We start from the raw sequence: 16,370 nt of genomic DNA, 5'->3' as shown, positions 1-16,370 counted from the left end.
CTACATGCTGCAGTGACATCATAGTGGCCACATGAATCATGACTGGTTTGGACCTCAAAAAGAGAACACACAAAATGGTTTTGAATCAGTGGGGCAGCAAATAGGTTCACCACCTAACAGACCCTGAAAGCCCATTTTCCATGCCAAAAATATTCACCCAAAAAATGTGTTACAGAAACTAATCAACATTCTGAGCACATCATGGTATGGAATTAAGTCTTAAACAGCCTTCAGCAAAGGACACATCCTTCGAGCAAACCAAGATAATATCTCTCATTTGGAGGAGCCGGTTTTATTAGTTACAAACTAGGAAGCCTACAGGACTTACAGATTCTTATCTACTGGCCAGTGAACACTTCCCTCCAGTCTTAACTCTTAATTGTTTAGATTGCATGAGATTGGTGTACTTGTATTAGGGTTATACCATCCATCCCTTCCCTGCTGCCATTCATGTTTTGGGCTTCTACTCCCATCATGCCAGACCACTGGCCATTCTGGGAATAGTTGTCCAACACATGTGGAAAGTACCAGGCTGGGCTTATATCTATAGGGTTTCAATGTAAAACTGGGAGGAAACATAAAAGTACAGCAAGTGTCCCTTTGTTTCTGGAACTCCAGAACCAATAGCAAACCGTGGTCCAGACACACTGCACAAAGCATCTGCATCAGCCATTAAGAGATGAATTGGTATGAGTGCAGCCAGGCCTGAAAGATCCTTTCACCTTGAATGCCAACTAGAAGCACCACAATTAAAACAGTTGCTGGGGGAGCAGTTCACTATCACCACTGTCGTGTCTAAGGAAACACATGGATCCAAGTGACCCTGGCACTCTTATTTCCTTATCACTGCACTGTCCTACTTCTAATCAAAATTAAACATGTCTTCAGCTCCTTGAGTGTTTGCATTTATAGCCTGCTCAGAAACAGATTGCAACACCACCAGGATAATTACTGATTGGGTTCAGTTTCCCTGATGGCACAGGAATCTGTGGTTATAACTTTTTATAAATGTTCACCCCTAACATCTGTGTGGATTGGGTCAGGTGATATGAGTTCAGAGTCCCTTGGCTGCAGTCTAGTGTAATCAAAACTTCAGTGACTCAGAGAAGGCTCCAATGTCCATTTTTGTGACAAGACAATAGAAACTGCGAGAAAGCCACATAAGAGAAACTTTAAACCTTTCTATCACCTGGTGTTGCAACATGGAGATAGATGGTCAATAGTTTTTTTGAAGCAGCCAGAAACTATATCCAGAACGCGATGACTAGATCCTTATTTTCTCTTTTGAGAACTGCAGTGCTCAGTATTACGCATGAAAAACATTTGAAAGAGGAGAAAAAACAACTGTTTCCAACCTTGCTGCTTTATTTTATTAAAGTCTCTAGAACTCATTACATCTCTCAAATATACTCTGAACTTCTGAAATACTTTAAATTACCACAAACAAACTGCAAAGGTGGCACTCATGTCCTTTCACTCCCAGCAATGCCTATATACTGGCCTCTCCCATGAAAATATATACACTCACAGATTTGCAATACATCCACAATAGCCATTGGCCACAAATTTATTATTATCCCACTTGCCTCATTAATATTAGCTATCTGGAAACATAGAAAGGCTGAATAAGAAAAAAAATCTGTTTTACAACACTTCCTCTCCCTGCTCACCAGGAATAAAATAATAATCACCATAGGTGATCTGGTAGTTTCTCTTTACAAGTCTGGGATAACGTCTTACCGATTATGATACAAAGTAGCCACAGCAAAATTCAACAGTGGCTCAAGACCTAAAACAGTTCTATAGGTAAAGGTAAAGGTACCCCTGCCCGTACGGGCCAGTCGTGTCCGACTCTAGGGTTGTGCGCTCATCTCACTTAAGAGGCTGGGAGCCGGCGCCGTCCGAAGACACTTCCGGGTCACATGGCCAGCGTGACGAAGCTGTACTGGTGAGCCAGCACCAGCGCAGCACACGGAAACGCCGTTTACCTTCCCGCTATAAAGCGGTACCTACCGGTATTTATCTACTTGCACTTAAGGGTGCTTTCAAACTGCTAGGTGGGCAGGAGCTGGGACCGAACAACGGGAGCTCACCTCGCCGCGGGGATTCGAACCGCCGACCTTACGATCAGCAAGTCCTAGGCACTGAGGTTTTACCCACAGCACCACCCGCGTCCCACAAACAGTTCTATAGCCACTGTTATTAGGAGTGAGGACCTATGCTTTTCCTAGATTCCTGAACACTATTAATAATTATAAAAAAAACTCAGAACCTTCTGTTGTTAACATAAAAAGCAAAGATCTATCACATGGAGTGTAACAAGAAAAAACTAATATTAGGACCTATGCTGTGCTTCCCCTTATTAGAAAAAACTGACAACCTGATCCTATGTTTACTCAGAACTACGTACCACTTTGTTATGATTTACTCCTGAGTAAGACTGCATGGGATTGTGCTGTAAAAGGCTAGGCTAAACTATACTATACAAGAACTGATTAGATACAAGATGCATTAGAAAGAAAACATTAAGGACAGAACACGCTCATCACATGAACTCCACATTACACAACGGCACGTCTAAAACTGACACTGACATGACTGAAAAGCAAAGGTCAAGAACAAGGAAACACAGCAGTACATACACGTCATCTGATTTATTTATTGCTTGAACAAAATACCGAACAGGAAAAGCTTCCAAGAGGTTTAGAAAAACTATCTACTCAAGTAACATACAAATCAGTCCACAGGGTGTGATGCAAAATAACTGCTCATATTTCAGAGGGGAAAATAACATGACTAGGCTTTAGGAAGTTGAGCTGGAAGGATCCTTTTGGGTTAAGCAATCTTGTAAATCAAAACAGAGGCCTCTGGAGATTTTATTTAAAGTTACACTTAAATGCAACACGCTATATAAGAGAGGAAATTAATATATTGGATTGAAACAAACTATGGAGGGGGAGCACAGTAGAGAAGATACCCAGCATCCAAAGTGGACATTTCTATTGCTAAATGGGAAATTACATATCTTACTGAGAAGCTTGATACTTAAAGGTAGTTTGTTCTTTTATAACTGCTGCCCTATGCTCCTTGCAGAAGGACAGACAGGATAGAAATGATGCAGTAGTAACAACAACAACAATCTACAAGAGTGAAATTGAATATATCTACCATGGAAAAGAGGAGGAGAAAGAACCACAAAAGTGCAATAGTGCAGTACTATTGGCATGCACGATTAAGGATTTTGTCACCAGATATCTTTATATAAAAATCCTGTTTGGGTCTTTCATGCTGAGGCATATTCAAGCCTAACCAAAATAAAAGACATATGCAGTTGTTTGCGGAAAAACGCTAAGTTCCCATATGGCATCTCCTGCATGAGGAGTGTCAGAGATAGCGGCACAGAAGGAAAGCCCCACCACAGCTTTACCATTTGTTCATCCAAGTCACTCTAGGTTAAGCAAGAATTTGAACCAGGTCTGGATACTGGGCCCACCCGGGATCTCCCATGCACTGTAACATTGGCCTCTAGCAGAAGTTGTGGAATGGGTCAGGAATCTTCCACACCTCATCACAAGAAGTAAACAAAGGGTAAGGGAGGGCATCATTCTTTCCCCCATTTCACTGCTGATTACCTATTGCACATTCCAATACTGTATTTGCTAATGTCCTATTCTAATGTCTATTACTATGTGTTTTGTGCAATGTGGCCTCCGCAGTGATGTTTGAGCTATCCAGAGAAATGGATCAGCCTGACCAAGGTTCTTGTGGTTAAAACTCTTCTTTTCAATGAAGCTTGCACAGGTCCGATCGAGTATCAAAACCCCACAAAACACAGCTGGTGTTCTTTATTTCAGAATGCTATGGCTTTGCCAGATATAAATCAAGTTACAGCAGTGCTTTTTTGAAAGGTTGATTTCAAACCTCTCACTGCAGGCTAAGGATACTGATGTGATTTGCACACTCCTGCCTGAATACCTATGGCTACGACTATTAAGAACATAGCAAGAGGCAAGTAAATGTTATGGGAAATGATCCAGGAATAGGTGTCCTTTCACAAAGAGTATAATGTTTGTTGTTGCTGCTGCCCACACTTAGCATGGGGTGGCAGGGAGAGGGCAGATTCAAGAAAGTAACATTGCATAAGCGTAGCCCACATAACTCTATCCAATGCCTTCTTCTTACACTGCGGTCTTTGAAGTTCACAGTTGTTCTACACTGTCTGCACAAGGACATGGAAACATGCACACACTTTCCTTCCACTCCACCATATATGCACCCAAGGTTTTGCCTCGCTCCCTAGCTACCACATTCAGAAAGCAGAGTCATTTTTTAAAATCTAAACAACTTTAACCCGACAGGATCTTGCATACATTTTAAAATGCATTCTAAATGCCTTTATATTAGTCCTCGAGAAGAGGGCAGCCCCAGTCCCCACAGCAAATGGTCAAGGACGATGCAAGAAACATCTGGAGGGCAGCAGGTTCCCCCTTTCCCATTCTAGAATAAAGGGATATTTGAAACAGTGGCTTTCTCCAAGGCTAAACATCATAGCTTCCCCTTAGCCAGAATACAGAATGACAATTCTAAGGTAATTATTTTATAAATGTAGTAAATGATAACTTACTATTTTGGAAATTCCCCCCTCAAAACTATGATAATAACTAGAAGAGAATTCACTAGATAACAGCAACAGCTTTGTTTCAAAATATCAAGTAAAAACTCCTCTAAGAAAATTTATGGAAAGAGTTAACATACAACCTGATTGCACTTTAGCCATTGTACTTTGTGCACCTAGAATTGTAGAAATTCAGTCTTCTAGAAACAGCTTGGCAAATGAAAGTTTAAAGTCTACTGTGTGACTCTGCAAGACTCACAGCAGTTTTATTGAACTTTGCATTCTAAGAACTGCCTGTATTTTCAACTAATTTTCTATTGATGATTGAGTTCTATTCCACTGTAAACTCCATCATAAGTAAAGCAGAAATATATTATGGTCTCTGGAAGCTAAGTAGTATCCAATTACCTTGGAGAACAAGAAAGTTTCCAGATGAAATATTTCCATATAAATCAAAACTGTGATTTATGTAAGCCTTTTTTCTATGGCTATCTGGTTACAGTACAATGTAGTGAAACCTATTAGATAGTCATGCATTATTTGAGAGCTACCAAAGGGTGAGGTAGCACCTTTTATTTGAAAAACAGAAGCTGACCTGAACCTGCAGGCTTCTAATTCTACAAGCTATGCTAAGCATCTTTATGTAATTTCTGTAACTGAATACTGCTTACCAATCTTTGATGTCTCAATAACCAGTTAAGTTTCAAATGCCAAGTAAAATGAAATCCTGGTAAACCTTAACTGCAATTAGTGCTAATGGAGATTTTGGTAGGCTTCAGGCTGACAGGGTAGGAGCAATGACAATTCACGCACCAGAACAGAAGAACTGGGGGCGGGGGGAGGTATATGACACCCAGCCTGCAATGGCTCACACCCAGTCTCTTAACTATAGTTAAGAAATTGACTATGCTCAAGTAATGAAATTATATCATGTACATCTTGTTTACACCACTTCTGTTTCCCTCCCTGTCCTCTGTATCAACTTTTAGATTGTACGCTCCATGGGACAGGGCCCATGCCACTCATACCTTGCAAATTACTTTTGTGCATTGATGGAGCTATAAACAAACAGTGAGCTCTAACTATTCCATCTGCACCGTGTGTGTGTGTGTGTGTGTGTGTGTGTGTGTGTGTGTGTGTCCCCTATGAATGAACATAGTCATAGTCTATACCATTGAGGTTCAAATTTCTCAGACCTTCAGTGATCCCATTTCATATTGCTGTTCACAGAATCTCTGCTCATCTTCCATTGAATCCTTGTGTGTTAATGTTTCGACCTAGTCATTGCCCCATATGTGCTGACAAGCCTTCCTAGAACACACACCTTAACCCTTTCATAGCTGCACATTGCAATACTAATGATGACAGACAAACTGTCTATCATTCAGCTCACCCACCACTAATAATCCTATCATTGTGAAGCTACCAAGCTTTTATGGAATTCCAAAGTTTTTTGAACACAGTTTGAAAACTGCCACTCTATTATTGAAGGGTAATTCCACAGTGACCAATATAACAGCTGGAAGCTTATGTACATAACATTTACGTTTTAGCTACTATTATTTGAACTCCAATTAACATTAAACTATTTGTGTGGTAACTTTATTGATCTTCCCTCCAAAACAAAATCAAGAAGTATGTTTAATTTAAATACTTCCTTTTTCTTGTTTTTTAAAAAGATGTGACCAACATGACAATCTTGCAACCTTAAGAATTTACCTATAACTTCAATAATGTTATTGTCTTTTAAAAAAACCAATCAAAAAAAGAAATCCATCTGCAGCAATATATGTAAAAAGCTATTGTTTCATGGACAAGAGTCAAACATATGATGATGTTTCTTGGGAACTGTGGAAAAATGGTTTTCTGTCAAATGATCTGTGACCACTATAACTTGTTACAATTCAATGACAGACACTTACAAATAAATGCCTCCAAAGCAAGAGCCTATGTATATGACATTTAACTATGCATTGACAAGTTGTAGGTCAGCATCAAGTCCATGTGGGAAATTGTAATGTCATTATTTGTTTCTTTTCAACCCAACATTTATCATCATTTGCAGGGAAAACAAAGGTCACAGAAATCCCCTTTTTAAGATGATTATTTCATATTGATGAATATAATCTGGCATCATTTGGCCAACAAATTTTCATTTCAATTTCCCTGCCTCAAACTTAACAACAAAGTTGCCAGCTGACACCAATACTTCAGCGACTATTTCTGCTTCTGCACTTTCTTTCAGGATAACCACATTTTCCATAGGGGAAGTATTTCCTGTGCTTGTGGCTTATTTTAAATTACCTGAAAACTTCATATACACTTTGTGTTCAAGCCTGTTTTCAACCTTTACAGGGTTGTATGGCTCCCTATGGCAAGGCAAGATATATTCAGCTCCTGAGGTATTTTTTGTGTGAGGGGGATATATCTGAGGAGAAGATAGAAGCCCCTATATGCTTCAAGAAATGGGGTGGGATTCTAGTAGCAACATCAATTCTACACTTTTCCAAACGACACCTAGTTTGAACTTACTAATAATTAACCTAAAAGGTTATCCAACTATTAAATAGATTGTCTCTCTCTTGAAAGCAGTAACATATATCCACTCCTCATCCGACCTGTCTTTCAGATTGTAAGCTTCTTACAAAACCTCCATAAGATGCCCTACATGGTACAAATTATAGGCCCAATAATTATTAAATTTTCAGGGAAGGAATTATGACAGTCCTAAGAAGGGATTTAAATGACACATATGACAACATATTTACGGTATGTAAGTTGCACATTGTGGCGTAATATGAGTCACAATAACTGTTGCATATAATATACATTTCAAGTAACATTTTATAACTATTATGTACTGTATGTGACCTTTTGTAAGAACATATGGCTGGGCTAGTAGAGGTGTGTGTTTGTGTGTTAGTTTTCTATGTATGGCACTCAATGTGTTTTGTCACTTTCAGACCGTGGCCAATGCTGGAAGATTTGGAAGAAACATACCAGAAGGCTCAAGGCAATCATTTAGTAATCCAACCCCTGTCATTCACTGATTAGTTTTGAGTAATCAGAAGTATAAGGACACCTTGGGAGTGGTGTTGCAATTGTTTGGCTGCCTTGCGTCTCTATCATCTCTGTCTCAACCTTTTAACACAACTGCATTCCTACCTTTCAACATGTAAGCAGCAACCTTTATTGAAGTTGCACTACTACTAAAGCTAAGCAAGTACATAGGTCATGCCATGCAAACTCTTATTTTTTACACATTCTTAAAAAGCTAGTCCGCTTCATAGCACTTTGTAGTGGTATATATGTATAACAGATTAAACACAATGATTTTAATGCCAATTAGATTCACCATCAGAGAGATGGTGGCACTTCTGTATTCATTATATAATGAGGTGGTAATAGTGATCAACTAAAAGTAATTCAATACTGTTTCAATTTACCTTGAATGAATTTCATTTTTTATTGATTCATTCCATTTCACCTAATGCTCCTTCCACCCAAAAAAGGTAGAGTTAGTAATGCAAAATAATCTACACTGACATATGTCATCAGATTCTTAAATGTTAGGAAATCAAAGTGAAACTTCCATGCCTGACCTACAGTGACCTACATATGACTAAGATTGCAAAATTACTTCTTAGTAAGAAACAACTTCTTACAGATTCCCACAGCAGGACTTACAATTTTAAATAGACGTGTGGTTAATGTTTAGTGCACTCCAGAGTCCATTTAAATACTAGCATATTGATTTGGTATGCATTACATTCTACAAGTAATTGATGTTTTCTTTAAATACAGACCTCTTTCTTGTATACTATTTTGCTGTTGTTAATCTTTGAAGACTTTGTAACTTTCTACCAATGTAACACAATGCCTGCCTTCTTTTTCACATTAAATATTAGAAATATATGAAGCTTTATATCAGTGAATAATATTTTTCAGTTTGCCTTCTGGTACAACTCATTTTTTGAACTTCTGACACATACATAAATTTTTACTCATTTGTTCTAAATTAATTCACCTAAAATTCCTGCCACCAAACATCAGGTCCACTAATGTGATATCTGCATTCCTACTTCATTGATAAACAAATTTAAAAGTAGGAGGGTGAGTCTCGAAAATCCTGATTACAAATATAGTTTATAGTGATTATAGTTAAAGCATGTTCAGGGGGAACTAATTTGTATTAAACAACCTTAATATCCATACCTATTATTTTTAGCAAAGGAACACAGTCCTCAGTAAAAGCCTCCTAGCCTGACTTCCACATAAGAAGCATGAAAACATTTTAATGAGCTGGTTGAGTAATGAAATATGTTTTAATACCAGTTGTAGGAAAACAAGCAAACGGAAGCACTTCTTAATAGCTAAATTATAATTGTATTTGCTAGAAGCAAACAAAGTTCAATGGGATTTCCTTCCTGGTGCAAGTAGTGTTAGGATTGCTATCCAACAATACTTTTGATTTGCTTCTAGGGTAGAGCTGCAGGAACCAGTGATACTCCAGATGGTGCTAGATCATTCCTCCCATCATTCCTGACGATTGATCATACTGGCTGGGGCTGATGGGAGCTGGAGTCTAATACAGTAGTATCTGGAAAGCCACAGGTTCATCACTCCTACTCTAAGTGACTTCAGACGCCCCAGAAACAGCAGTGAAGAGCTGACAAAATATTAAACAAACTAAGTTTATGGGCTATTTATCACTTCATGTATGCATTTAATTCTGTACAAAATAGCTGATGGGACAAAAAAGGTTATTATAAAAATTATGGCGTGTGCTTTCTCCTTCTCCCAACCTGCTATATATACTACACTATAATAGCCCACCAGCACCAAGGCAGCAGTTTCTAATTTTCAATTAAGCCAAGTTCTTCCCTTACAGCCAGTGGTGTGTCTTCTGAGCTTCCCACCACTGAGAATGTATCAGTATTAAGCCTTTTGTTTCATAATTATCAACTGGAAGAATTTGCCAACTGACATCTTATCTGAGAACATCATGTCCTCAGTGAGAATATGTGTGGCCATGGGCACAGCTTGCCAGCTTGGTCCAGAGGTAGCGCGCTTGGCTTGACCCGACTTATGTTTATGTGGGCGGTTACCTGGGCAAATCACTATGAGTTCCGCATCCGTATATGGAAATGACAAGGGCCAACCTCACAGAACTGTTGTCAAGGGTGAAAAAAAACAGAAACCGCCACACATGTTTTAGCTCGCTATGTGTGCTATAGCACTGATTCATTAGTGGCAACTTGATATGTGACAGCAGCAAAGGTTACTACTAGTCAAATCACCAACCCAGTTTCACCCTTCGTACTCCCTGCACTGACTCATCATGTGACAACTGGGCAAGGCACCTAATAACACTTGGTTTCCTTTCTAAATTGCAAGTGTCCTTGACTTAGGCAAAATGCATGACAGCACTAATGAACTACGGAGCCACCAACATCTATTTTAAAATAAATAAATAAAAACCACCATCATAAACAAAACAGGGAAGAACATAAAGAAATAAAGAGGGGGGCAGGCAATCGAGAGACAGGGAGGGTGCGGGGGTATTGGGGGCAAGTGACAAAAGGAGAGGGGAAGAAACAGCACGAGCTTATTATTGTTATTATTTTAGTGGGAAGGGGAAAGAATCAGTGGGGCGAAAGAAGGGATCTTTTGCGGGAAGGGGCAAACAAATATCAGAGACAGCACTAAGGGCACAAGCAGAGCCAAGGGGTCGGGCAAGAGAGGACTGGGCACAGGGTGGGGGGCAGCAGAGGTAAGGTGGTGGGAGCATATGGCTAGCAGGACAGACCGGGCAGAGAGGGGCTATGGGGCCGGAGAGTCGTCGCGGGGCTCTGTGGGGAGGACAGGCCAGAGGCGGCGAGAGAAAGGGGAGACAGTCCCTGGCCAACCACCTTCCCTCCCGGCCGGCAGCCCCGCCGCCAAGCGACACTCACCCGCTACCGAGAGCCTGGGATCCGGGCCAGTCCGTCTTCAGCTCCGCCCGGCACCAACACAGGAGCCCGAGGCCGCTCCGCTCGGCTCTTCTCCTCTCCTCCGCTCCGCCCCTCGCCGGCTCCTTCCTTCCGGGTCCCCTCGGATTACGGCAGCCGCCGCCGCCGGTAGTTGAGCCGCCGCCTCCTATTTCTGCTGTGGATGATCGGGGATGGTTGGTGGGGCGTTTTGCCTCTGGCTGGGTCCCCCTCGAGCATCCCGCCCCCCAACGAAGGCTGCTCCTGTTCCAGACGCTTCTCGTTCAGAAAACAACCGCCACCATCGCCCTATAGCTGCTTTCAAGGGGTCTATTCGGAAAGAGGGTCCTTTCCCCTCAAGAGTATTTATGGGAGGGGGGTCTCGCTGGAGAAAAGAGGGCTGCGGCTTCAACCCAAATCCGCGGTTACTCCTTCAGATCCTTTGTTAGGCAGGCTGCACCCACTCCTTATTTCCTCACCCTTTTATTATAGTTGGGTGTTTTACGGTTCCAAGGCCCCCCCCCCCCAATATTTACCACGGGAGAGATATTACTAGATCTGGTGGTCCTAGAGATCACTAGGCCTTGCGCTGAGTTCTTTGCAGCGCAAGCCTAACCATGTCTACTCAGAAGTTAGTCCTGTTGAATTAAATTACGTTTACTCCCAGGTAATAGTTATGCAGCAGGTGAAAGTGTTCCTGCTACCTGGGGTCTGTCAAACCACTGTAACTCACAAGAGCCCTGCTAGTATGGCTGGGTTGTTGCTATCTTATCTTATTTTATATTTATTGCATTGTGCTTTTGTATTTACTGTAGTTTTGCTATATTTTGTTTGTAGTAATCAGTTCATCACTTTGGGGGTTATGACCAAAAAGCAGTACAGAAAATAACCAATGATGATGGCTGGTTTGCAGTCCCACACAGTCTGTGCCTTTCCCTTTCAGGATCTCCTCCACCCCAGATGCTATGCAATAAGGACTTTGATATTGCCACATGTGTTTGTATGTTTGTTGCCAGGGTGTGGGAAGTAGGAATCCCTTTGCCTCACACTGTTATGATCTGGCTTCAGCTGCCCTCAGAATGGGACTTTCAGTAGGGAGCAGAGAACTTGAAAAGCTCAGACACAATAGCCCTTCCTCATTCAGATCCTCTGGACTGAAGGAACAGGCTCGAAGGGTGCATGTTGTTGCCAGGGTACATGAAGCAATCATTTGGAGATGGGGGGGGGGGGCGGGGCGGGGAGAGATGGGAAGAAGGGAAAAAAGCAGAGGGTAGAGGCCACTGGGCATTTAGCTCTGTTGGGATGCTACCTGATATCAAGCAACATTGGGGCGAGGTAGTTGGTGAAGTGGGGTGCCCCGCTACCCTTTAATATACAAGCCTTTCCTCGAAATGACTCACTTGTTGAAATGTTAAGCATTTTGCTAGCATTATATAATTATATATCTGTTTTTGGTCATGTATTGTTTTTTAGAATGCTAATCTTACACCCTGGGACACTTCAGTCAAACATCAAATTAGGTAGATTTCCAGGGTGCAAAGGGATTGTTAGCAACTCTGCAAAGGATCATAGCCTTAAGCCCACTGATTTCATTAGATCATCTTAACTGTGTGCTGAATTGTGGTTAGGATGTGAATATAAGTAAGGTCCAATTGCTAGGTTCTTCTTTGTAAGCATGGTATATTAGCTGGATGTAAAGATAATACATAATCTGGGCACTGAAATGCTGCATTCAGGAAGTCTTGGTAAATAATCTGGTAGTCTTATTTTGCAAAGTATTGTTTGCAGCATGAGAAAAAGAATGCCTGATTACCTTGATTCTTCCCGTTGTATAATATTTCCTTAACTTTCAGCTGTTGCATAGTTTAAGTTTTCAGTATTTGATCAACAAATGTCTTCTGTACTCAAGTATTAAATAACTCAAGCGGTTGGCATCTTTACATGTAACTTTGTAACTGGGGCCAAGAATGGAGTGCACTAAACTATATCATTCTACTAATATCATTCCAAATAATTTTAGAAAGTAAAATAGTTCTGTGATTAGAAAATGCTTTACTAGGCAAATATTTAAAAGGGTTAGGTAACATTTGTATTGTTCAGGGCAATTATAAGTAAAATTAATGTGGTTTGGAGTTTCATGCTTGGTTTCTCCCCTTTCAGAAAAAAAACTGAAAATACAAGGTAAATAAGACTTGACTAATTAATGGGATAGGGATAAAGCTTAGTCAGTGTGGCCTTGTGTCAGGGGAACGGCCCATCTGTAGAAAATTCAACATGCCAATGTGCCACGTTCATCAGAAACATTGTCAGGATATCGGTCATAGGAATCTACCAACCATGTTCTTCTCGCGTCATTAAACACTCCCTTCATTAAACACAAAAAATGATTGTGGCCTTCCTCCACGATAGAAAGATTGCATCTTGGAAACGTCTTCTTTCACAAGTCACTTGCTAAGGACGCTTTTTGGTGTACAGTAAAAGCCAGAATGAATCTTGTTGATTTCATTTTGATAGTATCACAGTTCTCTGCTTGCGGGATGTGTTCCTTGCCTTTTGGTATTACCTTGTAAAACCTATTTTCCAACCCCACCCTTTCCATCCCCACCCAGGTAAGGGATGTATTGGGACTCTCTGAAGCTGAGAATTTACTTCTTGTGACAGAGTTTAATCTAAAAAAAAAATAAAAAATTGACACAAGAACTGCATAAATTCAAGCCTACCAGCGAGCTACTTTTATTTTATTTATTTATTTAGCCTTCATCTGAGGATCACTGGGCCCTTTTAAATATTAAAACCACAAAAATACATAACAGTAGCAACAATAAAAAACCAACCCCCAGAGTTTAAAAGGCCATAGATTGTTTTATTAGCAAAAGGCCTGGAAGAAGAGGAATGTTTTTGCCTCTAGTGTGCACTAACAGTCATTATTTGCTACTGTCTTTGTAATAATAGTGTTATGAGTTGTGGGTACAAGATTCCCCTAAATTCTTGGGTCTGATAGGTGTTAGAATTTAATCAGTGTTTGGGGTGTTAAATTTGGTTGCCAGACACAAAATTTAGCAAAGTTAAAATACTGACCAAACTAGCTTCCTATTTTCAGGAAATCTCCTGGGAGATTAGCCATTAACCAAAGACAAAGGGAAGGTAATGGGCCATTAGGAAAGCCAGACAGAGGGCACTTTTTGCAAGTCAGAAAATGGGAGGGGTCTGTTCCTCAACCCAGATTTAGTTTGGAAGACAAAGGAGAGTTTTGAGGTAGAGTTTTAGAGGTGACTTTAGGATTGGGTTTTTGCAGCAATGTTGCAGTCTGTAAAATGCAGCAAGTTGGAGAGAGGGTCAGAACCATGTTTGAGAGCATGTTGGATTTCTGTTTGAATCCAAGGCTGCAGCTATGGAGGAAGCTAGATCCTCTTGGAGTGTGATGATGAGAACCTTTCCATTGTAGTCCCAGGTTGTATATATGTGTAAATAAACCATATATCATAAAGACACTACAGTCTCTGCTACCCCTCATTTCCTGAATGAAACATGAACCCTGGGTAAGCACCTAGAAACCCCTGGAATTTTGCACCACTCAGAGATTGGGGTAGTGTGTAGCAATACATATGTACAGTCATACCTCGGGTTACAGACGCTTCAGGTTGCGTTTTTTCAGGTTACGGACCTGCTGAAACCTGGAAGTACCAAAACGGGTTGCTTCCAGGTTTTGGGGGTTGCGCATGCGCAGAAGCGCTAAATCGTGCTTTGCACATGCGCAGAAGCACTGAATCGCAACTCATGTGCGCAGGCGCACGGCTGCGGGTTGCGAACGCTGCAGGTTGCAAACATGCATCCCACACGGATCACATTTGCAACCTGAGTGTCCACTGTATATGCTTACCTTCAAACTGGCTTAAATCACAATTTGGATGGCAGATGCAAAACATGGAGTGCATTTACATTCCATTCCATATATCTATAAAAAGGAGGCTGGGCTGGAATACTGTAGAGTCCATGGACTGTCATCCTCCCAACTGCTAACCGTTGTTTCTAGGAGGGAAACGCAGCACAAATGTATCTATTGCATTTAAATTATAAATCAAACCACAATTATTATAGGCACAAGGATTTGGCAAACACTGAGGTACATTTGATTAGCAGAGCCTGCAAAATTGCTTTGAGCCCACAATTGAGATGTAGAGCAGGTTGGTGTGAAAATGGTCTTCCAAGTCAAATCCTGCTGATGCAGAGGTTCCCTACCACTGTACTTTCTCCAGAAAACAAAATATTACTAGAAACCACCCTCCCTGAAAAAGTATTTCCCAGACAGGAAAATAAACAGACTTGGCACCATGCTTATTATACTTCTATTGATACATATATTAGAAGAGAGTGGAGAATTCACATCATTGTAGAAGTGAAGGCTGACATTACTTTACAAGAAGATAATGGGTGGCAGTCATTATTTGATGAAGACATAAAAAGCTTTTATACTTTTCTGTGTAATGCCATGACTCTGAGGAAGGAACTAATGCATTAACACTACTAGGTATCTGAAGAAGTGTGATATATATATATATTGACTGCGTCAGACCAACACGGCTACCTACCTGAAACTATTATAATGATTTATGTTAATTTATAATAGAAATACTAGATTGAGGCACATGTTTAAATACATCATAGTGGTTGAATTCTTTCAACAAATGATATGATTAATCAATTGGTTAAAAAAAGACCACAGATGTGTAGTATCTTGGTTTCCTTTTTAAATATAATGAAAATAAAAGCCACTTGATAGCACTTTTGACATGCTTGTTTATATTTATTTATTTTTCAGCAAAAAAAGAGTAGAATGTGGTGGAGTGCCCTTATATCTGAAAACCTGAATCCTCTGGCTGATGGGGGAACCTATCACTGTCATGTTGGTGCCGCTATATGAGGAGTGGCCTGAAAAAAGTTTTCAACTTTGTTTCAGCTCACTGGAGGGGAGAAAATAACTTTTAACTCATTGACGATTCTGTATAATGAACATTTCAACTTATACCAACAGGCAGGTCCCAAAGCCTGCACTCCCAAAATAATATAGTGTATGTAACAGGGAGTAAGTAGTTATGTCCACACGATCTAAAGGTTTCTTAAAAGATAATGTAGAATGATTTGGAAGTGACCGTTTTGCCTGCAGAATGCAAAATAACTCATAAGCAACCATACCCTCAACATTTAGATAACTATCTAAAAGAAATACAGTACATTCAAACACCAGTGTCTATAAAACAAGCAGCAACAAGAACACCCCCACCCCGCACACGGCCCAAGCCCAAAAACGCTGGGTCTGGCTGGTGGTGGTTATTCGACGGCGAAGAAAGCTCACTCTGCACATCCTCAGAGATACCCTAATATTTGTTCGTCGCGCAGAATTACTGTGGGCCAGGTCTTGCATTGAAAATAGACACTGGCGAGCTCGGTTGCAACGAACTGATACAGAATACACAGGCTTCCTCAACCTCGGCTCTCCAGATGTTTTGAGACTACAATTCCCATCATCCCTGACCACTGGTCCTGCTAGCTAGGGATCATGGTAGTTGTAGGCCAAAAACATCTGGAGGGCTAGAATAGAAGAACAAGCAAAAGTCCGGGGCAGCGCGCTCGCCGTCCTGTCCCTTTAAGCACCCCCGCCTCCATCTCTCCCGGGCCGCTGCTCTTCAGCCATAAGCCCCGCCCACGACCCCTCTCGCTCACTCTGTCCCCGGAAGTGCCACGTGTACGGAGTGCGCTTGCGCGGCTGCGTCCGGTCCCTTCCGGTG

At 41.0% G+C, this 16,370-nt stretch overlaps 1 protein-coding gene across 1 annotated transcript in view; it reads right to left on the bottom strand.

The window, feature by feature from the left end:
• The window catches only part of SAR1B (secretion associated Ras related GTPase 1B), a 31,026-nt gene extending 20,297 nt beyond the window's left edge, over positions 1–10,729 (bottom strand). The window contains exon 1 of the mRNA XM_081185688.1: positions 10,570–10,729. The gene's annotated coding sequence lies outside the window, so the exon portion shown is untranslated. The remainder of the gene's footprint in view (positions 1–10,569) is intronic.
• Between the last annotated feature and the right edge of the window lie 5,641 nt (positions 10,730–16,370).

This window comes from Podarcis bocagei (assembly GCF_964188305.1).
Source record: "Podarcis bocagei genome assembly, chromosome: 2".
Taxonomy (NCBI): domain Eukaryota; kingdom Metazoa; phylum Chordata; class Lepidosauria; order Squamata; family Lacertidae; genus Podarcis; species Podarcis bocagei.
The sequence above is the reverse complement of the archived record's forward strand: the minus strand, read 5'-3'. Positions and strand labels throughout refer to the sequence as shown.